Source organism: Brassica napus, chromosome C3 (genome assembly GCF_020379485.1).
Source record: "Brassica napus cultivar Da-Ae chromosome C3, Da-Ae, whole genome shotgun sequence".
In the NCBI taxonomy this organism is placed as follows: domain Eukaryota; kingdom Viridiplantae; phylum Streptophyta; class Magnoliopsida; order Brassicales; family Brassicaceae; genus Brassica; species Brassica napus.
Window position 1 is genome coordinate 28093213 of NC_063446.1, and position 25998 is coordinate 28119210.

The following is a 25998-nucleotide window of genomic DNA, read 5'->3' on the forward strand; positions in this document are numbered from 1 at the left end:
TGACTACAATGAACATAAGAGTAGATCAGACTGATAAAGACTTGGAACATAGTTTCACCCGGTCGCTTACGTAAGCAAAGGCGGACGACCGTAAAACACACAATGGAACCAGACGCACGTCATTGTCTCTTGCTCCGCTTTGATGCTTAGTGTAACGTTATATAACATCTAAAGTATTTCAATAAGAAAAAATAGCGGTCTTGTTAGGACATTAGAAAACCCAACAAAATGGAGATCTGAAATGCAACGATTATATTGTAAAGAAAAACTTACCTGTTTAGTACTTTCATATTGAATGCGTTAGGTAAAGAGCAAATTCAAAGGGGCCAGGTCCAATAGGGCACGCCACTAGATCACAGATGGTGTAGTTTTTAATTAAGGCAGGTGGTAACTTTTGCCTAGGAGGTGAAGGTATCCAAAAGCGCAGTTCTACAGTTGATCCATCAGGGATGTCTATGTCTGTTCATACCAATACTTCTTTTATCAAGAAAACAATAGTTTTTTTTTTTTTTCAAGAAAACAATAGTTAACTTGAAAACAATATAAAAAAAAAACAAAAAGGAATTATTTACTTGTAGATCCGGTATCGTAAAGTTTGAATTAGCGCTACGCTTAACTGGGTGTGGGCCGATCATCACAGTCGAAACAACAACGCGAGAGTTCAGAGTTTCTACCAAAAGGAGAAAAAAAATGCTAACATTTGCCTTTCTTATCAAAAACGAAAAAAAAATTAACATTAACCAAAATGATAACATCTTACTACTTCTATTGCAGGGTCTGAGATGACGGGGTTGGCCCAAAGCAGCAGGCAAGAAAAGGAGTGATACAAGGAGAGGAAGAAGCAAAGGCTGGGCGTGTGATATCGCCATATTTGAATTAGCTTTCGATCCTCACTAGATAGACTTTATATTTTTGTGTTTGTGTCTATGACTACATGCCTGCCTCTATCTTATAGTCGATGGATTATTTGATTTTTCGACTCAAAATGACATCCCTACATTACAATAATCTCCTACGTTATACGCAAGGACCTTAAATTATTTTTGTTAAACTATAGTATATATATTTGACCAAAAAATATATTTTTTTTTATATATATATATATATATATATATATATATTTCCTTCAATGTTTCCTCGTGGTTACATGCATGCAACAATTGGTGGATTATAAAATTGTATTTTGTGTAGTTGTTAGAAAACCATTAGATTAAATTAACATTCAATAAATAATTAAAGCATTTTAATTATTAAAAATAATAAATATAAATAATAAATATAAAAAGAGATAATACATTAAAAATTTAACTAATGAAAAAATAATATATATACTATTATTTGCAAAATAATTTTTCTCATTCGAGTTCTTACGTTAAAAAGTTAAAGCGATTAATATCTTTTATACCCTTAATGAATAATAATAATTAAATTTTATTAGATATTTTTTTATGAATTTATATATATAATTGAAAAAACCTAATATATATATATATATATATATATATATTTAAATGATAATTCCTACATATATTCAATTATTATCCAAATTTTTAAAAGTACAATTAAGAAATAAAAAGATGTGTAAACAATAATTAGGTTAAAAATGAAATTTTTTATAATTTAATAATAAAGTTAATAATAATATTTGTAACATGATTATGCTCGCATGAGTGGGTAAAACATCCGGTTAAAAAAGTTAATGAAAGATTTGTAAAAGAAAAAACTGAAAAGATTACGTGATTAAACTAGACTATTGTAAAACCAATTGAGTGAAGAAAGCTCTTCTTGAGGAGATGGATGAGAAAGGTTTTCCACCTTGTACTGCAGCGTATTATAAACGCTCTTGAAAAGGTGAGAAGATACGAAGCAGTGAACGAGTTGTTTAAGGAACTAAAAAGAGAATTTCGGTAATGTAAGTTCTCGAGTGTATGCTGTGATGATCAAACATTTTGGGAAATGCGAGAAGCTAAGCGAAGCTGCAAATCTCTTCAATGAGATGAAGAATCAAGGAAGTGGTCCTCATGTTTATACTTACAACGCGCTTAGGTCAGGAATGGTGAACGCTGGTATAATAAATGAAGCTCATTCGTTGTTTACTTAGAAGAAGAGAACGGTTGCAGCCCGGATGTATATTCGCATAACATCATCCTTAATGGATTTGCTAGAACAGGTGCGCCAAAAAGAGCTATAGAAATGTTTGAAGCCGTGACGGGTTCTGGTGTTTAGCCTGATGGTTTCACTTATAGTACTCTACTTGGATGTTTTGCACATGCTGGAATGTTTGAGGAGGCTGCAAGAATGATGGGAGAGATGCAAGATAAAGGCTTTGTGTATATTCATCAATACTTGACGCTGTAGGCAATGTGGATCATGTAAAAGATGTTTCGTCTCTGTTATAACATGAAAAAGGCTACTATTTTATTTCATTTCTTTCACAAATTGCATAGACTTAAACAGTCTATTTTTATAATTTAAGGTGCTTGAAAACAAGATCACGTACATAGACAAATTGAAATAGGTTAAGTGTGTTTATTAACACGCTTATTTTTATTTGTTGGACTACACATAAAGGTAAAAAGGATACAAAACATTAGGATAACCATGCATACATGAGGGGACCGTTTCACTCAGTAACTTCCCTAAGCAGGGAACGTTTCAGCTGTAACAAAACAATCGAATTCGATGCACATAATTGGGTCTTTCTGGTGCTCCGCCGTTATCTTTAGTGTAGCCAAATAATTATAATATCTCTTCTGGAAGTATTTAAAAAAAAAGGGGCCTCGTTAGGTCACTAGAAAACCCAATAAAATGGAGATCTGAAATGCAGCGATTATAGAATTAGTCTCAGACTAGTTGTTGATGTAAAGAAAAACTTACTACTCTGTTTAGTTCTTCCTCAGTGAATACGTTAGGTAAAGTAAACCCAATGGGGCCAGGTGCAACAGGGCACGCCACTAGATCACATAAGGAGTCTATCTGCTGAGATATAGCCCCAAATGCTGAATGTTACAGTTGCTCCATCAGAGATGTTTGTGTCTGTTCACACCAAGAAAAAAAAAATACTGGAAGAGTTAACTTGAAAATCATCAAGAAAAAAAAAATATAATTATGAAAACCAGAAATTGAATTATTTACATGTCTGAGCGGATAGCGTAATGTTTGCATTAGTGCTACTCTTAATCCAGTCATCGTCTGGGGAGAAAAGTACACCGCTTGCAGCAATGGGATAGCTACGACGGGTTAGAAAAGGAACAAAAAATGATACCAACATCTTACTACAATTACAATAAAAAACGCTCTACAATTTTTTTTTTTTTGAAGTTCACGAAACAAGATAACTTTATTTATCTTCTTCTATCAAAAATTACAAAATGAATTATAACATCAACTGCTACTTACGATCACATTTTGAGAATCTGGCTGCGTTCAAAGCAGCAGGTAAGAAAAAGAGGGATACAAGGAGAGGAAGAAGCAAAGGCCAGACATGGGATATCGCCATTTATATTAACTCTCTCTCGATATCCACAGTAGACAGAGTTTATATTTTTGTGTTTTCAGTAAGTATTATGTCTAAATTATGCATGACTGCCTTCATATATAGTCGGCAGATTATCAGATTTTCCTACTCAAAAGTATCCTATATATATTACAATAATCTTCCACGTTATACGCGAGAACCTTAAAACGTGGTTGTTCAAAAATAATACTATATATTTCCTTTTCTGTTTGGTTTGACAAGATGTTTGTAATAGTGTACCATGTGTTTTTTATATATATCAAAAAACATTTGGCATCTTTTTCGAGTTTCAATTTTAGATCATGCAGAAGTATTTTAAAATATGATAGGAAGCTCCATTCCCTTTGTCACAGATCCCGTAATATATGGACATTACAATCAAAATCTTAAAGATATGATAAATGATAACATATATCTTTAGTATCCTAGAAATGTTATAAATTATTTACTGGTTTGTTTTGGAATGGGGAAGCAGTATCATTTGAAAATAGCAAATTTCAAATAGCAATGTTAAAAAATCGTTAGGTGGTAATTAAACGGCTCGTAGATGACTCATGTGTAGAATAGATGAACGAGTAGGCGTCATCCAGGTTAATTTTTTTTTCAAACATTTTTTTTTTAAAACGTTTCACTGATTTACCGTCTAAACTGATTATTTTAAAAGCTGGAAATTAGAGTTGTTGGTCAGGTTCATTGTATAATAGATGCAAGAGAATCAACTTTTAACGTAATTCACTAATTATATATCGACTATGTTATGGATACATTGATATATTAATAAAAGTATAGGAATATATATTAATCTATGAATATTTCATAGATTAGAGATAACAAAATCAATATTTATAGAGAAAACCTGCATTAACCATTTCAATTAAAAAAAAAAACCTTCATTAACATTGATCCATTTATGCTTACTCGTTTAGGTTCAAACAGAGTTTAAACTTGAAAGTTCAAAAAATTGGGATGTTACTTATAATTTTTTGATAAAACAAAATGATCATTCTTAAAAAATAGTAATTATGTGATTCGCATGTGTCATTCTCACAAATCGCATAAAGTCTATTAAAGATATATCAATAACTTCAGTCATGTTTCCAACTAGTATATATGGATGTAAAAATCGTTTCCTAACATGTTTAGGTTATATGAATGTTGAACCCTAGTGGTATTGTGCTTACGGAATAATTCCGTTATAAAGGAGGAAAATGTAAAACAAAAAAAATGAATGTGGTAATTTATAATTTGAATTTGTTTTAAAATATTTTGAATCACACATAATTTCTTTTTAATCATTCAGAGAATATCAGGTGGATTTATAAATGAAAAGTTCGATTCCGCCTGTGTAATTGATGACGAGATCCATGGATATTACAATCGGGATCGCATCCAGGAGTGATATATATTTGGATCAAAGAATATTTTAATCTTATTCTAAAAAACAAGTTTCATTTAGTTACCAATCTAGTGGTGATGGATGAGAAAGGTTTCCACCTAGTCTTGCAGAGTATTGCAGCCTTATAAACGCTCTTGCAAAGGCAAAAAGATACGAAGCAGGGAATGAGTTGTTTAAGAAACTAAAAGAAAATTTTGGGAATGTACGTTATAGAGTATGGCCCTGTTTGTTTCTTCATTTAGATGAATCCATTCAGCTGATCCATTTATGTGCTCCATCTAAATGATCCATTCAAATTTTTGATCATGTTTGTTTCTCCATTTGGATGAGTCATTTGAATGAACCATTTGAATGAATTTTATTTTTGTTTCTCCATTTAGATGAATCATTCAAATGAGTTTAATAACCAAATTACATATATACCCATGTTTTGATTTAATCATATATTTGATATCAATTTTGGCGAGAAAACATGTTTTTGCGGTTTTGGAGGGAACCACGTTTTTGCGATTTTGGCGGGAAAACGCATTTTTTGCGATTTTGTAGGGAAAACACGTTTTTGGCGGGAAAACGCATTTGGAGGAAAACACATTTTTGCGATTTTGGCGGGAAAACATGCTTTTGCGGTTTTGGCGGGAAAACGTGTTTTTGCAGTTTTGGCAGGAAAACGCGTTTTTGGTTTTGGCGGGAAAACGCGTTTTTGCGGGAAAACGCGTTTTTGCGGGAAAACGTGTTTTTACGGTTTTGGCGGGAAAACGCGTTTTTGCGGTTTTGGCGAGAAAACGCGTTTTTGCAGTTTTGGCGAGAAAACGCGTTTTTACGGTTTTGGCGGGAAAACGCGTTTTTGCGGTTTTGACGGGAAAACGCGTTTTGCGGTTTTGGCGGGAAAACACATTTTTGGCGGGAACACATTTTTACGGTTTTCGCGGGAAAACGAGATTTTTCGGTTTTGGCGGGAAAATACAAATTTTCGGTTTTGGCGAGAAAACACGTTTTTTGGTTTTGGCGGGAAAACACGTTTTTGCAATTTTGGCGGAAAAACACGGTTTGCGGCTTTGGCGGGAAAACGTGTTTTTTTATGTTTTGACAGAAAAATGTATTTTAGGGTGTTGGCGTGAAAACATTTTTTTTTGTGATTTTGGCATGAAAACATGTTTTCGGTTTTTGCGGAAAAACACGTTTTTGCAATTTTGACTGGAAAACATTTTTTTGCAATTTTAGCGAGAAAATGCGTTTTGGGGTTTTGAAGTGAAAAAGTAGTTTTTAGCAAGGGAAAAAGTGTTTTTGTAGTTTTGTCAGTTTTCGTTTGTGACAAAAATGATATTATGTTTAGGTTTGTAATTTGTGAATTACATTAGGGGTATAATAGACATTATACCATTTTGAATGAACCATCTCCATTCAAATGATCCAAATTGGTTCAGCTGAATGGACTTTAAAATTAAGCCTAAATTTCCAAAAGTCATCCGGATGATCCATCTGAATGAGTTGCACTTTTAGTGCCTAAACAAACAAAACTCTCATCTTCATCTAGATGGCCCATCCAGATGGAGAAACAAACATGCCCTATATATACGCGCTGATGATCAAACATTTTGGGAAATTTGGGAAGCTAAGTGAAGTTGTAGATCTCTTCAATGAGATGAAGAACCAAGGAAGCGGTCCTGATGTCCTATGCTTACGACGCGCTTATGTCAGGGATGGCGAAGGCTGGGATGATAAATGAAGCTGATTCGTTGCTTAGAACGATAGATTATGTTTATGTTTCTTTTAGTTGCAACAAACAAAAAGAGGTGAATCTTCTACTTGCTTTGTATCAATTGATATATTAGGCTGATTTTTGTTTTTTGTATCTCAATTATATATTAGTTAATCTTAATTTAGTTAATTCTTCGACATAAGTGTTGGGATGATAACTAAAACAAACATATTGTATATAAATAATTTAAAAGATAAAACTATATAAAATATATTTGTTTATGCTCTTTCGTTTTTCCATAATTTTTATCGTTTCGTTTTTAAATAAACAATTTATAATATAATACATATTATGTACAGAAAATTCTATGATTTTTTTTTTTAAGTCTCGTTATAAAATGACATTCATACCATGGAAATCACATATCATATGTCTAATGTTAGAAAGTGGAGATTGATATGGATTTTTCAAGGTCCAAGACTCAAATCAAAGTAGTATTTTAAATGTCAATCCATTTTTAAGTGTTTCAATTCAAAGAGAATTAAGGTTCATACTTAAGCTAAATGCAATCAATGTAATGAGGTGATTTGATTAAGCTAACAAAGTTCTAACACAATTAACTAGCAACTTTCAAGCAAATGGATAAGACATGAGTCATGGGTGTAGGAATTTGATTTCAGATGACTAAGATTTAATCTAAAATGGCAAAGATTCAATCAACACAATTCCCTAAGTCTAGATAACAATTCTAAGCAAGTTCTTTGTCAAGACAAAAGCTCATTTACTCTCATTAATCAAATATCAAATTCCTTTGGTTTGTGTCAATCAAACAATCATTAAGAACATATCATTCAACTTTCTAAACTCCCCTAACATCAAATGCCTTTGGTAGGGTAAGCTAAGAGCATGTTGAGTTGGCTCAGACATTTCATCGAACACCTTCCGGGCAATGAAATGTCTAGATTTCTAATCTAAAATGGCCAACTCTAGATTAGCATTAAGATCACTCAATCAAGCAAGGAAACATATTAATCTACTCTAAACATTCTAGATCATCACTTAATAATCCTAATCATCCTAACCCATGAATCCAAAAAGAGTCTACTCACTAATATTCATGATTAACCTAAAACCCATAATAGATTCAAGAGAAATCATGTTAAGAAGATGAGATAGACTCAAATTACTCAAGAAAGAAAGATTATATTACTAAAGATTCAAACTTTCTCCAAAATATCAATGTATTTTTAAGAGAAAACAAGATATGATCTAAAATTAGGTCTAAAATGTATTTATAATAGCTTAAAACTCGAACCGGGTCGACCCGACAAACCCGGGTTTGACCCGAAAGGCAAATGGGTAAGCTGGTCTTGGCATCGACCGCAGACGGCTCCAACCCGCAGCCGTGGTCCGCGGTCTGTCCCATCAAAACTCGACCTCTCGGGCGAGAATCCGCGGACTTCCTTCGTCCGCAGTACACGCCCGCGGCCGACCACACCAACCTCGAGCTCTCTGGTCCGATTCCGCGTACTGGTGTTGTCCGCGGATTCCATCCGCGGGATGGTCTGTCTCGGCTGATCTCTCGGGAGCGACTCCGCGGCCTGGTCCAGTCCGACCTGGTTGTCCGCGGCTTGGTCCATCTTCTTGCCTTTGCCCCTTTTCTTCATGCTTACCCATCAAACTCTCCAAACTTCAACTCGAGCTCTTCCAAACCTAACATACTACACATGCATATGCTATGTACCTAATTAGACTCTAAATGCATCTTAAATGATCTAAATGAGTATGAAAATCATGCTTAAAACTATGTAAAATCTCAAGACATCAACTCCCCCAAACTTGTCATTTGCTTGTCCACAAGTAAAATTTCAAGAGCTAAAGGGAGAGATGTTTCAAAATGGGAACTCATAACCAAAAAAACACTTTCTAGCCTTCAACCTAACATCCCAAGGAAAATATAGAAAATAGCATGAGCAGCCCTCTTAGTACACTCTACCTTCTCAAGGCCTATCATGACTCTTTTATCTTTACACAAGTTGCATTGTCATTCAACCAACAAGTTCCTTAGCCAACCCTCACATTTATTCACACACACACACAAGGTGAATTCTTGCAAATGGATATTTGATCTCAATCATTTGGTTTGGTGAGAGAAGATGGTCTAATGTGAAGAAAAATGAGTTTCAAATGCATTATTTGTAGTGACTCACACTCAAGAATAGGAGCAAGATCATTATGCAAAATTTATCTAAGAAAATGAGCAATTCATGCATACAATGCTTTGTTCTCATCATTCTACCATTTTTCTAAGTAGTTTCAAGTTCTACCCATCTTTTTCTTCATTCTCAAATCCAAAATACACTCACTTTCATCTCTCACCAAGTGAGCACTCTTTTCTCTCCTTTGATTTAAACCAACTAGGGACTCTCTTTTTTTATTTAATTTTAGACTTTAGATCTTTTTGGCTCAACTCTTTCCTTTTCTTTTTTTTTTCCCCACTCACTTATTGTTTCTTTGATTCTCTCTTTCTTTTTTTTTTATTTTTATTTGGAAGGGAGTTCTATTTATACTCTTGAGCTTCGCTTTTCTAACTTTCTTTGTCCCTAGGGGTTTCTTTACTTTAAGCACTCTTTTTGGTTCATTTTTCTCACTCAATCTCTCTAGTTCCCAAGATCAAATGAATTTTAAGCTCACAAACCCAACAACCATCCTAGAGGCTAGCTCAAATGAGGTCCTAAAGCTAGCCTAAGAACAACTCATTATCGCTCCTAATACTCTCAAGATTTTGCACATGGCATGCTATCAATAAAAGGCCTCACTCAAGCAAATTAATGTTGGCTTCAAAGAATGGTGAGGGTTAAAGGGTATGAGAGTGCCATTTGGTTAACAAAGATTGGTACAAAGAGAGAAAGATAACCCAAATGTGTATAATATTCATGATCAAGTATGCAAATGCCTTATGCAAGAGAGATTAAGTTCATTAAGCCTTAGTTCATTTGGAGTTGGTTTCAAGAACAATGTCAATCATCAAGCAAGCAACATGTTTCAATAAGAGTTTTCAAGGCTCGAAGCTTACAAGATTTCTTAAGAGATGCTTAAGCTATTTGATATGCTTACCTAGGATGTCAAATTGAGATACAAAACTCTCATCTTCATCTAGATGATCCATCTGAATGAGTTGCACTTTTAGTGCCTAAACAAACAAAACTCTCATCTTCATCTAGATGGCCCATCCAGATGGAGAAACAAACATGCCCTATATATACGCGCTGATGATCAAACATTTTGGGAAATTTGGGAAGCTAAGTGAAGTTGTAGATCTCTTCAATGAGATGAAGAACCAAGGAAGCGGTCCTGATGTCCTATGCTTACGACGCGCTTATGTCAGGGATGGCGAAGGCTGGGATGATAAATGAAGCTGATTCGTTGCTTAGAACGATAGATTATGTTTATGTTTCTTTTAGTTGCAACAAACAAAAAGAGGTGAATCTTCTACTTGCTTTGTATCAATTGATATATTAGGCTGATTTTTGTTTTTTGTATCTCAATTATATATTAGTTAATCTTAATTTAGTTAATTCTTCGACATAAGTGTTGGGATGATAACTAAAACAAACATATTGTATATAAATAATTTAAAAGATAAAACTATATAAAATATATTTGTTTATGCTCTTTCGTTTTTCCATAATTTTTATCGTTTCGTTTTTAAATAAACAATTTATAATATAATACATATTATGTACAGAAAATTCTATGATTTTTTTTTTTAAGTCTCGTTATAAAATGACATTCATACCATGGAAATCACATATCATATGTCTAATGTTAGAAAGTGGAGATTGATATGGATTTTTCAAGGTCCAAGACTCAAATCAAAGTAGTATTTTAAATGTCAATCCATTTTTAAGTGTTTCAATTCAAAGAGAATTAAGGTTCATACTTAAGCTAAATGCAATCAATGTAATGAGGTGATTTGATTAAGCTAACAAAGTTCTAACACAATTAACTAGCAACTTTCAAGCAAATGGATAAGACATGAGTCATGGGTGTAGGAATTTGATTTCAGATGACTAAGATTTAATCTAAAATGGCAAAGATTCAATCAACACAATTCCCTAAGTCTAGATAACAATTCTAAGCAAGTTCTTTGTCAAGACAAAAGCTCATTTACTCTCATTAATCAAATATCAAATTCCTTTGGTTTGTGTCAATCAAACAATCATTAAGAACATATCATTCAACTTTCTAAACTCCCCTAACATCAAATGCCTTTGGTAGGGTAAGCTAAGAGCATGTTGAGTTGGCTCAGACATTTCATCGAACACCTTCCGGGCAATGAAATGTCTAGATTTCTAATCTAAAATGGCCAACTCTAGATTAGCATTAAGATCACTCAATCAAGCAAGGAAACATATTAATCTACTCTAAACATTCTAGATCATCACTTAATAATCCTAATCATCCTAACCCATGAATCCAAAAAGAGTCTACTCACTAATATTCATGATTAACCTAAAACCCATAATAGATTCAAGAGAAATCATGTTAAGAAGATGAGATAGACTCAAATTACTCAAGAAAGAAAGATTATATTACTAAAGATTCAAACTTTCTCCAAAATATCAATGTATTTTTAAGAGAAAACAAGATATGATCTAAAATTAGGTCTAAAATGTATTTATAATAGCTTAAAACTCGAACCGGGTCGACCCGACAAACCCGGGTTTGACCCGAAAGGCAAATGGGTAAGCTGGTCTTGGCATCGACCGCAGACGGCTCCAACCCGCAGCCGTGGTCCGCGGTCTGTCCCATCAAAACTCGACCTCTCGGGCGAGAATCCGCGGACTTCCTTCGTCCGCAGTACACGCCCGCGGCCGACCACACCAACCTCGAGCTCTCTGGTCCGATTCCGCGTACTGGTGTTGTCCGCGGATTCCATCCGCGGGATGGTCTGTCTCGGCTGATCTCTCGGGAGCGACTCCGCGGCCTGGTCCAGTCCGACCTGGTTGTCCGCGGCTTGGTCCATCTTCTTGCCTTTGCCCCTTTTCTTCATGCTTACCCATCAAACTCTCCAAACTTCAACTCGAGCTCTTCCAAACCTAACATACTACACATGCATATGCTATGTACCTAATTAGACTCTAAATGCATCTTAAATGATCTAAATGAGTATGAAAATCATGCTTAAAACTATGTAAAATCTCAAGACATCAACTCCCCCAAACTTGTCATTTGCTTGTCCACAAGTAAAATTTCAAGAGCTAAAGGGAGAGATGTTTCAAAATGGGAACTCATAACCAAAAAAACACTTTCTAGCCTTCAACCTAACATCCCAAGGAAAATATAGAAAATAGCATGAGCAGCCCTCTTAGTACACTCTACCTTCTCAAGGCCTATCATGACTCTTTTATCTTTACACAAGTTGCATTGTCATTCAACCAACAAGTTCCTTAGCCAACCCTCACATTTATTCACACACACACACAAGGTGAATTCTTGCAAATGGATATTTGATCTCAATCATTTGGTTTGGTGAGAGAAAATGGTCTAATGTGAAGAAAAATGAGTTTCAAATGCATTATTTGTAGTGACTCACACTCAAGAATAGGAGCAAGATCATTATGCAAAATTTATCTAAGAAAATGAGCAATTCATGCATACAATGCTTTGTTCTCATCATTCTACCATTTTTCTAAGTAGTTTCAAGTTCTACCCATCTTTTTCTTCATTCTCAAATCCAAAATACACTCACTTTCATCTCTCACCAAGTGAGCACTCTTTTCTCTCCTTTGATTTAAACCAACTAGGGACTCTCTTTTTTTATTTAATTTTAGACTTTAGATCTTTTTGGCTCAACTCTTTCCTTTTCTTTTTTTTTTCCCCACTCACTTATTGTTTCTTTGATTCTCTCTTTCTTTTTTTTTTATTTTTATTTGGAAGGGAGTTCTATTTATACTCTTGAGCTTCGCTTTTCTAACTTTCTTTGTCCCTAGGGGTTTCTTTACTTTAAGCACTCTTTTTGGTTCATTTTTCTCACTCAATCTCTCTAGTTCCCAAGATCAAATGAATTTTAAGCTCACAAACCCAACAACCATCCTAGAGGCTAGCTCAAATGAGGTCCTAAAGCTAGCCTAAGAACAACTCATTATCGCTCCTAATACTCTCAAGATTTTGCACATGGCATGCTATCAATAAAAGGCCTCACTCAAGCAAATTAATGTTGGCTTCAAAGAATGGTGAGGGTTAAAGGGTATGAGAGTGCCATTTGGTTAACAAAGATTGGTACAAAGAGAGAAAGATAACCCAAATGTGTATAATATTCATGATCAAGTATGCAAATGCCTTATGCAAGAGAGATTAAGTTCATTAAGCCTTAGTTCATTTGGAGTTGGTTTCAAGAACAATGTCAATCATCAAGCAAGCAACATGTTTCAATAAGAGTTTTCAAGGCTCGAAGCTTACAAGATTTCTTAAGAGATGCTTAAGCTATTTGATATGCTTACCTAGGATGTCAAATTGAGATACAAAACTCTCATCTTCATCTAGATGATCCATCTGAATGAGTTGCACTTTTAGTGCCTAAACAAACAAAACTCTCATCTTCATCTAGATGGCCCATCCAGATGGAGAAACAAACATGCCCTATATATACGCGCTGATGATCAAACATTTTGGGAAATTTGGGAAGCTAAGTGAAGTTGTAGATCTCTTCAATGAGATGAAGAACCAAGGAAGCGGTCCTGATGTCCTATGCTTACGACGAGCTTATGTCAGGGATGGCGAAGGCTGGGATGATAAATGAAGCTGATTCGTTGCTTAGAACGATAGATTATGTTTATGTTTCTTTTAGTTGCAACAAACAAAAAGAGGTGAGTCTTCTACTTGCTTTGTATCAATTGATATATTAGGCTGATTTTTGTTTTTTGTATCTCAATTATATATTAGTTAATCTTAATTTAGTTAATTCTTCGACATAAGTGTTGGGATGATAACTAAAACAAACATATTGTATATAAATAATTTAAAAGATAAAACTATATAAAATATATTTGTTTATGCTCTTTCGTTTTTCCATAATTTTTATCGTTTCTTTTTTAAATAAACAATTTATAATATAATACATATTATGTACAGAAAATTCTATGATTTTTTTTTTAAGTCTCGTTATAAAATGACATTCATACCATGGAAATCACATATCATATGTCTAATGTTAGAAAGTGGAGATTGATATGGATTTTTCAAGGTCCAAGACTCAAATCAAAGTAGTATTTTAAATGTCAATCCATTTTTAAGTGTTTCAATTCAAAGAGAATTAAGGTTCATACTTAAGCTAAATGCAATCAATGTAATGAGGTGATTTGATTAAGCTAACAAAGTTCTAACACAATTAACTAGCAACTTTCAAGCAAATGGATAAGACATGAGTCATGGGTGTAGGAATTTGATTTCAGATGACTAAGATTTAATCTAAAATGGCAAAGATTCAATCAACACAATTCCCTAAGTCTAGATAACAATTCTAAGCAAGTTCTTTGTCAAGACAAAAGCTCATTTACTCTCATTAATCAAATATCAAATTCCTTTGGTTTGTGTCAATCAAACAATCATTAAGAACATATCATTCAACTTTCTAAACTCCCCTAACATCAAATGCCTTTGGTAGGGTAAGCTAAGAGCATGTTGAGTTGGCTCAGACATTTCATCGAACACCTTCCGGGCAATGAAATGTCTAGATTTCTAATCTAAAATGGCCAACTCTAGATTAGCATTAAGATCACTCAATCAAGCAAGGAAACATATTAATCTACTCTAAACATTCTAGATCATCACTTAATAATCCTAATCATCCTAACCCATGAATCCAAAAAGAGTCTACTCACTAATATTCATGATTAACCTAAAACCCATAATAGATTCAAGAGAAATCATGTTAAGAAGATGAGATAGACTCAAATTACTCAAGAAAGAAAGATTATATTACTAAAGATTCAAACTTTCTCCAAAATATCAATGTATTTTTAAGAGAAAACAAGATATGATCTAAAATTAGGTCTAAAATGTATTTATAATAGCTTAAAACTCGAACCGGGTCGACCCGACAAACCCGGGTTTGACCCGAAAGGCAAATGGGTAAGCTGGTCTTGGCATCGACCGCAGACGGCTCCAACCCGCAGCCGTGGTCCGCGGTCTGTCCCATCAAAACTCGACCTCTCGGGCGAGAATCCGCGGACTTCCTTCGTCCGCAGTACACGCCCGCGGCCGACCACACCAACCTCGAGCTCTCTGGTCCGATTCCGCGTACTGGTGTTGTCCGCGGATTCCATCCGCGGGATGGTCTGTCTCGGCTGATCTCTCGGGAGCGACTCCGCGGCCTGGTCCAGTCCGACCTGGTTGTCCGCGGCTTGGTCCATCTTCTTGCCTTTGCCCCTTTTCTTCATGCTTACCCATCAAACTCTCCAAACTTCAACTCGAGCTCTTCCAAACCTAACATACTACACATGCATATGCTATGTACCTAATTAGACTCTAAATGCATCTTAAATGATCTAAATGAGTATGAAAATCATGCTTAAAACTATGTAAAATCTCAAGACATCAACTCCCCCAAACTTGTCATTTGCTTGTCCACAAGTAAAATTTCAAGAGCTAAAGGGAGAGATGTTTCACAATGGGAACTCATTACCAAAAAAACACTTTCTAGCCTTCAACCTAACATCCCAAGGAAAATATAGCAAATAGCATGAGCAGCCCTCTTTGTACACTCTACCTTCTCAAGGCCTATCATGACTCTTTTATCTTTACACAAGTTGCATTGTCATTCAACCAACAAGTTCCTTAGCCAACCCTCACATTTATTCACACACACACACAAGGTGAATTCTTGCAAATGGATATTTGATCTCAATCATTTGGTTTGGTGAGAGAAGATGGTCTAATGTGAAGAAAAATGAGTTTCAAATGCATTATTTGTAGTGACTCACACTCAAGAATAGGAGCAAGATCATTATGCAAAATTTATCTAAGAAAATGAGCAATTCATGCATACAATGCTTTGTTCTCATCATTCTACCATTTTTCTAAGTAGTTTCAAGTTCTACCCATCTTTTTCTTCATTCTCAAATCCAAAATACACTCACTTTCATCTCTCACCCAGTGAGCACTCTTTTCTCTCCTTTGATTTAAACCAACTAGGGACTCTCTTTTTTTATTTTATTTTAGACTTTAGATCTTTTTGGCTCAACTCTTTCCTTTTCTTTTCTTTTTCCCACTCACTTATTGTTTCTTTGATTCTCTCTTTCTTTTTTTTTATTTTTATTTGGAAGGGAGTTCTATTTATACTCTTGAGCTTCGCTTTTCTAACTTTCTTTGTCCCTAGGGGTTTCTTTACTTTAAGCACTCTTTTTGGTTCATTTTTCTCACTCAATCTCTCTAGTTCCCAAGATCAAATGAATTTTAAGCTCACAAACCCAACAACCATCCTAGAGGCTAGCTCAAATGAGGTCCTAAAGCTAGCCTAAGAACAACTCATTATCGCTCCTAATACTCTCAAGATTTTGCACATGGCATGCTATCAATAAAAGGCCTCACTCAAGCAAATTAATGTTGGCTTCAAAGAATGGTGAGGGTTAAAGGGTATGAGAGTGCCATTTGGTTAACAAAGATTGGTACAAAGAGAGAAAGATAACCCAAATGTGTATAATATTCATGATCAAGTATGCAAATGCCTTATGCAAGAGAGATTAAGTTCATTAAGCCTTAGTTCATTTGGAGTTGGTTTCAAGAACAATGTCAATCATCAAGCAAGCAACATGTTTCAATAAGAGTTTTCAAGGCTCGAAGCTTACAAGATTTCTTAAGAGATGCTTAAGCTATTTGATATGCTTACCTAGGATGTCAAATTGAGTTCTAGACATGTGTTCTTTACAAGGTTTCTCCCTATGCATGAATGCAATCTAAATGCTTCTAGACTCAATCTTAAAGATGCAAATGATGCAACTAAATGCTTATTTTTGTGATTTTTGAAATTTTTCAATTTTTGTGGATTTTACATGCAAACAATTATTCACAATGCAATGCATGAGACTTAATGAAAAGTAGACAAAACAAAACACAATGTGAGATAGTAGACTCTCCCCCAAACTTAGTTCTCACAGTCCTTTGTGTGAGAATAAGCTCAAAGGAGAGATCTAAGGGAAATACATAAACATGATAACTAAGTATTTACAAAGGTAGAATGCAATTACTTGAAGTTGGCTGTCATGAGAGAAGGGAAATGAGGAGGGATGGCTTGTTGTCACCTTGGAATTTTTGACATGATCTTTGGGAATTTTTGAGAATTCTTCCAAACTTGTCCGTAAGCTTATTCAAACACACTAAATCAAGAAAAAGATGTATACAAATATATACAAAGAATACCATGAGACTTCCTCTCAAGTGAGCTTGTTTTAAGTCTCTAGCTTGACTTTCCTTCCAATTGGCTAGTGAAGAGGAGGATCTTTCCCACTTTCAAAAGTGATGGTGAGGACTTGAGAGAGAAGCTCTTGAAGCTTAATTGGATCATCTTGGAGCTGTGGAGTGATGATGGCCTTTGCACTTGAGAATGGTGTAGACTTTCCCTTGCATTTGATCTTGTACTCAATAGCTCCATCTTTGAACTTTATTGGGTGAAGAGTGAGAGTGTGTGGCATCATATCAAGAGGTGGAGGGTGAGGTTCTTTCATCATCTTCTTCTTGTCATGAGCAGCCTTTGTGGCTCTACTCACCTCCTTCTTTGTAGCACTTTCCAAGTGCTCATCACACATCTCTTTAGAGGACTCTCCATCAAGATCTTCTTTTCCACTAACAACCATTTCATCCTTGATCTTTTCAATGGAAGGTTCTCCACAAGTGATGGTTCCACAATACTCAACATTCATCATTGAAGACTTGATTGGGTAGGAGACAACTTTGTTCACATTGAGGAGTGTGACCTTCTTGTTGGCAAAGTCAATGCAAGCTCCTACTGTTGTGAGAAATGGTGTGCCAAGGATCAATGAGACTCTCTTCTCAGTTGCCATCTTCAAAACAGTGAGGTTAATAGGAATGGTGCAAGCTCCAATCTTCAAAGGAAAGTCCTTGATGAGACCAATTGGAGTTGTAGAAGAGGAGTCCCCAAACATTAGTAAGGATGTGTTTGGCTCCATGTTTTCAATCCCAAGACTCTTCACCATCTCCATTGAGATCACATTCACACTTGCACCAGAATCAACAAGAGCATCATCAAGTGTGAACTTACCAAGGGAGCAAGACAAGGTGAACTTCCCTTGGGTTTTTAGTTTGGGAAGGGACTTTGGTGTGATTGGTGGATCAAGCTGCATAGTAGAGATGTCTAGGAGCTCTTCTACTTCTTCTTTGTGAGCTAGAATGTCCTTGATGAGCATCGTTTGGACATGAGCATCATGCATATTTGAGATCTCTGGAAGCTTGACTCCTACAGCACTCATGTCTTTTCTGAACTTGGAGATCATCTTCTTTTGAGCTTTGGTGAGGACTCTTTGTGGAAATGGGAGCTTATCATAAGGTGACTGCTCAACCTTAGTGGTTCCTTACAACCTAACTTCTTTTAGCCTCTGCACAGCCTCTCGTTCAACTTATTTCTCATACTTGTGCTCATCTCTTTTCAGAATCTCTGTTGCAACATTCAGTTCAGCTTGTGCCTTAACCCTCTCCATAGCCTTGTGTTTAGTCTTATCCACAAGCTGTGCTGCAGCCTGGGAAACAGATTCTGTTACATACAAGAAGCTTTCAGTCTGATCCACCTATTTCTCATGATCACTCAACTCAATCTCAGAAGAAGTAGTAGAGAGGATAACGTTGCAATACTCTTTGGGATTCTGCTCTGATTTCTCTGGTAGAGATCCCATTGGGCACTTGGAGGTTGAAGGCATAGAGGCAAACTAATTCTCCAAAGCCTTGAAGTGAGAGGCAAGGTTTAAGAATTTGTTGTTAAGATCATTGTAGCTTCCATCAACTTTGATGTGAAGGTTCTTCAACTCATATCCAATGTGCTTCTCACTTCTAGTTTGAGACTCCAAGATCTGTTTCAATATTGCATCAGTGCTACTTTCTTGTGGACCAGAAATAGAAGATCCGGCTTGGCCTTGTGTAGACTGATTTCCTTTGGAGGAGAAACCTTGAGAGTAGTTTTGGCTAGCTTGGTAACTTCCTTGCTGGTTGTTGTAGAAGGGCTTTTGCTGGTAGTTGTTTTGGTATTGAAAGTGAGGCTCCTTTTTGTACCATGTCCCATTAGCATTAACGAAACATAGCTCTTCTTGACCTTCTAGACCATCAACTTCATTAACCACAACTATCTCCTCTTGCTTATGTTACCAACAAAGTTTACTTTCTCTTGTTTGGCTCTATCTGAAAGAAGTAAATCCATCTTATCTTGTAGAGCCTTCAACTCTCTCCTTGTGTTCTGATCATCTCCTCCACGGTCTTTATTGCTCATGTCATGGTCATCACTGTAGACTGACTCACTCTGAACCATATTCTCTACAAGCTCCTCAACATCTACTTCATTCCTCCCTAAGAAGAAACGATTGCTAGCAGTATCCAGCTGGCTTCTGAACTTAGGTAAAACTCCTCTATAGAAGGTACCGAGCATACTCTCCTTGGTGAAACCATGATGTGGGCATTGAGACCAGTAGATTCTGAACCTTTCCCATGCTTCACTAAAACCTTCAAGATTCCTCTGTTGAAATCCAGAGATCTCATTCCTAAGCTTGGCAGTCCTTGAGGTTGAGAAGAACTTGTTGAGGAAGGCTTTCTTGCATTCATTCTAAGTGGTGATATAGTCAATTGGAAGGTTCTTCTCCCATGTGTGAGCCTTGTCTCCCAAAAGAGAATGAAAATAATCTCAGCTTGAAGGCATCTTCAGAGACACCATTTGTTTTTGACAAGCCACAGTACTTATCAAATTGATCCAGGTGATCAAGTGGATCCTCCAAAACAAGACCATGATACTTGTTGTTCTCTATCATGTTGATCAAGATGGATTTGATCTCAAAGTTGTTGTTCTCCACATCTGGTGCCCTGATACCCAGCCTACTCCCATGGATATTGGGCTGATCATAGGTGCCAATAGCTCTAGCTTGGCGCTGATTCCCGTCTATCTCAAGCTAAACTCTATCCAAATGAGCTTTCCTTTCTTATTCTCTTCTCTTCTTTGCAATCTCCCTTTCAAAAGCTCTAATATCTTCAACTTCTCAAGTTCATGCACCTAACATTCAAAAGACCTAGGAGAGAGAATCAATAACTAGATACAAGAAAATAAGACTTAGTCTCAAGCAATCACCAAATCTCAATGTCAAAATCAACTTAGAATTGGTAACAGCGCCAAATTTGAAATGGACTTTTCAAGGGTCCAAGATTCAAATCAAAGTAGTATTTTAGATGTCAATCCATTTCTAAGTGTTTCAATTCAAAGAGAATTCATGTTCATACTTAAGCTAAATGCAATCAATGTAATGAGGTGATTTGATTAAGCTAACAAAGTTCTAACACAATTAACTAGCAACTTTCAAGCAAATGGATAAGGGAGGACTCATAGGTGTAGGAATTTGATTTCAGATGATTAAGATTTAATCTAAAATGGCAAAGATTCAATCAACACAATTCCCTAAGTCTGGATAACAATTCTAAGCAAGTTCTTTGTCAAGACAAAAGCTCATTTACTCTCATTGATCAAACATCAAATTCCTTGGTTTGTGTCAATCAAGCAATCATTAAGAACAGATCATTCAACTTTCTAAACTCCCCTAACATCAAATGCCTCTGGTAGGGTAAGCTAAGAGCATGTTGTGTTGGCTCAGACATTTCATCGAACACCTCCCGGGCAATGAAATGTCTAGATTTCTAATCTAAAATGGCCAACTCTAGATTAGCATTAAGATCACTCAATCAAGCAAGGAAACATATTAATCTACTCTAAACATTCTAGATCATCACTTAATAATCCTAATCATCCTAACCCATGAATCCAAAAAGAGTCTACTCACTAATTTTCATGATTAACCTTAAACCCATAATAGATTCAAGAGAAATCATGTTAAGAAAGAAGAGATAGACTCAAACTACTAAAGAAAGAAATATTATATTACTAAAGATTCAAACTTTCTCCAAAATATCAATGTATTTTTAAGAGAAAACATGATATGATCTAAAATTAGGTCTAAAATGTATTTATCTAATCTATTAAAAGAGAAGTACAAAATAAAAATAACCTTTAATTTTCAAAGTTATTGTATTTCAAAGTTATTTACGATTCCATGTCATTGAAGTATTAAAGTAACTTTTATGTTTCCTTTCTGTTTTACTGATTAATAAATATATTGTCCTAAATCAAGTTTAAACTGAAAAAAAACGTCCACGCATTCAAAGTCGACGTCTCCATTATAGATGTTCCCTTTTTATATATAGTTTTTCTATTGCTTTATCCATCCTTTTTTTCTAATGGAACCTATATACAGAGCAAAGGTGGTGTAAATATTTAGTTATTTTTGCATACAAATCGAATTTTATGAAATCTATAAACACACATATCTCCGTATACACCAAATGTACAATGTTCTTCATATATATTAGTTTTTCTATTAAGTTCATACTAGCAATACATTTAGCTATTTTCACTTTAAACATCTATATTATTTAATGTTTATTATAATTTATACACAATGATATTTCCTTAACAACTATCAAGAATTGCAGATTAATCAAGCTTAAATTTCATAATTTAATTTATAAATTATTTGAAAATAACATGATCCTACTTGCAAGCGATATTAGATCCAAAAATATTATATATTATTTATTTAACATACATTACACATAAATCGATTTTTCCATAATCATTCCTTAACTTGCGGGTCAATCAAGCTTAGATTTCAAACTATAACTATAAAATCTTTCAAAATCGACAACTACTACTTAATTGCGATATGTGATCCTTAAATCTTTCTACGTCAAATATGTTTAATATAACCATGACCAAAAGATCAGGAAAGCAAATATATATGCAAACCAAAACACACCAAAGCAATAATTATATTACCTACTATACGTTTAGTATAAACATGTGCTTTTGAAATTATGAGCCTTGCCTAAATCAAAATGAGACAAATAATTATACTTTTTAACAAAAACTGAAGCCCATATTAATTTGTAAATATTATAAATATTATTCATACTTTTATCTTTTTATAAAAATTTTAGTCATGATTTTTTATATGTTATATTTCCATAGAAGCTGAATAAATAATATTTCTTAAAAGAGTTATAACTTATCTACCTATTTTGTATATCATACTAACTCATAGTTCTCTATTTCGTCATATTCAAAATTCTCAAAATTGTTTTCTATATATCTTATGTAAATATATACGCATCTTTATATATAATTTTTCGCTTTGTTTATTTGATACCAAATATCGGTGATACAATAAATTATTAATATGAACATAATACTCAATGTAATACAACTAATTATTACAAATGCACTATTTAGTATTAACAAAAGACTAAAAAATAAAAATCATATTCGCGCGGTCGCGCGGATAAATGTCTAGTAGTAGCTTAAAACTCGAACCGGTCGACCCAACAAACCCGGGTTTGACCCGAAAAGCAAATGGGTGAGCTGGTCTTTGCATCGACCGCAGACGGCTCCAACCCGCGGCCGTGGTCCTCGGTCTGTCCCATCAAAACTCGACCTCTTGGGCGAGAATCCGCGGACTGCCTTCGTCCGCAGTACACGCCCGCGGCCGACCACACCAACCTCGAGCTCTCTGGTCCGATTCCGCGGACTAGTGTTGTCCGCAGATTCCGTCCGCGGGATTGTCCGTCTTGGCTGATCTCTCGGGAGCGATCCGCGGCCTGGTCCAGTCCGACCCTGGTTGTCCGCGGCTTGGTCCATCTTCTTGCCTTTGCCTCTTTTCTTCATGCTTACCCATCAAACTCTCCAAACTTCAACTCGAACTCTTCCAAACCTAACATACTACACATGAATATGCTATGTACCTAATTAGACTCTAAATGCATTGTAAATGATCTAAATGAGTATGGAAATCATGCTTAAAACTATGTAAAATCTCAAGACATCAGAGATCCACGGGTTGGCCTGCAAAACCACTTAGTCATGCGAAGCGGGTTTGGACATATATATACAAACTACATCTCACAACAAACCAGCCCACACAATTCATACAAAAATGAATCTATTACATACAGATTTGACTATTTAGATGCAGGTTGGGCATCGTACATCTGTAACTTCAACCATATGATAAGATTTCAATATCCTCAAACTCAAATTTTTAATCTTGTTGTATCTTGAGGGTCAAAAGCATGCTTGTATCAAGGACAAAGCTGTATGGATTTGCTAACAGTAACAATATACAACCAAAATACTGTTTTCTTTTATTTAGTAATCTTTCAGTTTATATATAAGTTGTTTTAGAAGATTTTTATAGCTTCACTTATTTTAAAATCCAATACAAAAGTTAATTAGTTAAATAAAATTTAATTAAAAGGTTAAAAGAAAATCTAAAATAGAATTTTCATTGCTCATTCTCTTATCCCCTAGACTATATCTGCGAAGTGATTTTGCCACATGTCCTCTTTACAATCAATTTCACAAAACAAATATGACATGGTTACTGAAATTGATGACATGGCTTTCGGAAAAATATGACATGGATAATTTCATTTAATGTTGATTTATATTTTTGGCAAACTCATTAGAATAAGGTAATAATTCATATATTACATTTAATATTGATATTTCTTTTTGGTAAACTTTTCTTAAATATGGTAATAGCTCATACATCATCTATAAAATAAATATATTCATATATAACGTTTCAAATTTGGAAATATTATTATTTTTGTATAATTATACAATTTGTATTACTAAAGCTTTCAAAAATTTATACAATTTTGTAAAAATTTAAATATCTAATCGTAAGATCATTAGTTTTTTATATACCTACAAATTTTATAAATATTGTTTAGACTAAAATTTTGATAATTATACAATTTTATATCATTTTTATTAGTTTTATACAAATTGATTTAATATATATCAAATATATATTAAATATTAGTAAGAAAATAGTAAAATATATAATATTTAATAAAATTTATTTTTAAATATAAGTTAGATTTAAAAAATTTATTACTGCACATGGTGCAGGAAAACACCTAGTTTTAGTTAAATGTTAAGGAAAAGTGAAGTTAGCTTAAAAATTGTGATTTCAGGTAAAAGTGTTTATAAATTGAAACCGAGGGACTACTAAAATAATGTAATTGGAGTTATGTTTATTCCGCAAGAAATCTAGTTAAATTCCTTCTATTATGGTTCTTTTATGTTTTGAATTTCTTGTAGGGGGTGTATTCAATATAACATTTGAGGTGATTTGATTTTAATGGAGTTTTAGATGATTTTAATAATTTGCAGAGATTTAGGTGATCTTTGTTAAACCACTCTAGAATATAACCTAAAACCATGAGATTTGGGTTTAATTTTTTTAACTAAGAAACTGCACCCAAACACCCTAAAGTCACTTGAAAGCTTTAAAACTCCACAACTTAAAATATATTCAATAACAGTGGATTTTAGAGTACTCTACGAAATGTTAAGTTCAATAACAGTGGATTTTAAATGAGTTTTTAAAATTCATGTTTGAATAACAGTTGATTTGTCATTTTAATACAAATCACCTAAAACTCTCGGTTGAATAATTTAAATTAAATTAAATATGCTAAATAAGGAAAAAAAAACGTTTAACCAACCAATTTAAGTTTATTTACAGGTCCAACCACCTAATCTAATCTCTACCCACGTGGGTGCAAACCATCCCACCTGAAACCCAACCTAACTTTTAAGACATTTCCAATAGTGCATAAAAATGAGGAAAAATATTTGAAAATGAAGAAAATGTCTCTCCAAAAATAAATCATTTTGGAGGAAAAAAGAGAAAGTTACTATTACTTTAAAACTTTTATTTAATATGCATATATTGATTCAACTTTTAAAATTTAATTTTTAATAAAAAATAAGTGCATAGTTAAATATAAAACTTATAATGAAATATTTTTAATAAATTAACATTAAATAATATTAAATATACATAACTAATGAAAAATTAAAAAAGCCAAATACAAACTTAACACTGCATAAACATATTCTAATTGATTATTTGTGGGGGAAGTCATAGTAATAGTAACATTTAAGTAAAATTCTACTATTGTTTTATATATGGACAAGCAATTTTATTAATGTAATAATTTTTTTATTTTAACAAAGTCAAATTTTAGTTAATATTTAAAAATAAGTGAATATAGTTTTAAATTTTATCAAATAAAAGTGTTATTAGCAATAAATAAGAACTTGAGAAAATGAATTAAGAATTAAGGGGAAATTAAAAAAAAATCCATTGAAGCAAATAACAAACTCATTTTAAGTTAATTTCATTTTGAGAAAACAAAAACAATGGAAACCATTGGAGATGGTTTTAACCCTAAAGACCCAAATCACCTTCTTCCTCGATCAACAAATGGTTTCTGGAAACCAAAGTCATCGACTGAAAACCAATCACGATGCATCGTCCTTCATCTTCAATCATCCGTCTACTTAGTTGGGGGAATTTTAACATTAAAAAAAACTTAGTAAAAGGTTTTAACGATAAAACAAAACGTAGCGGATTTAGGAAATGGATGAGGAAGAATAAACTAGTTTTTGGAAGTACACTGGAGACGCATATAAATAATGGGAAGGCTGCGTCAATCATTAGTAGAGTCTTCCCTGGATGGTCGTTTGAATGTAATTATGAATTCTCGGATCTAGGCAAGGTATGGGTTATATGGCATCCGTCCGTCAGTGTTACTGTTTTACACAAATCGCTTCAGTCAATTTCTTGCCGGGTTCAGATGCCTTTCTCTCCTACCGTGTTCGTAGCCACTTTTGTCTACGGTTCAAATTTCAGAAAAATTAGGCGTGAGCTATGGTCAGACTTACGCTTCCTATCTACTTCACCTTATGTCCTAAACACTCCTTGGACAGTTCTAGGTGATTTTAATCAAACGTTAGCAGCAAGTGAACACTCCTCATCTGATGCTTTCTCTTCTACTCGTGGTATGAGAGACTTTATCAACTGTACTCATGATACAAATCTGGCCGATCTAAAGTACTATGGGAACTCTTTCACTTGGTCTAATAACCAGGGAGCCTCTGTTATTTCAAAGAAACTTGATAGGATCTTGGTAAATCACGACTGGCTCCACAAAATTTCCTAACTCTCTTGGAGTCTTTGGGGATTCGGGGATCTCGGACCACAGTCCGTGCTG

At 34.4% G+C, this 25998-nt stretch overlaps 1 non-coding gene across 1 annotated transcript; it reads left to right on the forward strand.

Moving 5' to 3' along the window:
- Positions 1 to 19277: 19277 nt before the first annotated feature.
- Positions 19278 to 19384, forward strand: LOC125584646. Its single transcript, XR_007321556.1, has one exon. It is a non-coding gene; the product is annotated as a small nucleolar RNA R71 (small nucleolar RNA).
- The last annotated feature ends 6614 nt before the right edge of the window (positions 19385 to 25998 follow it).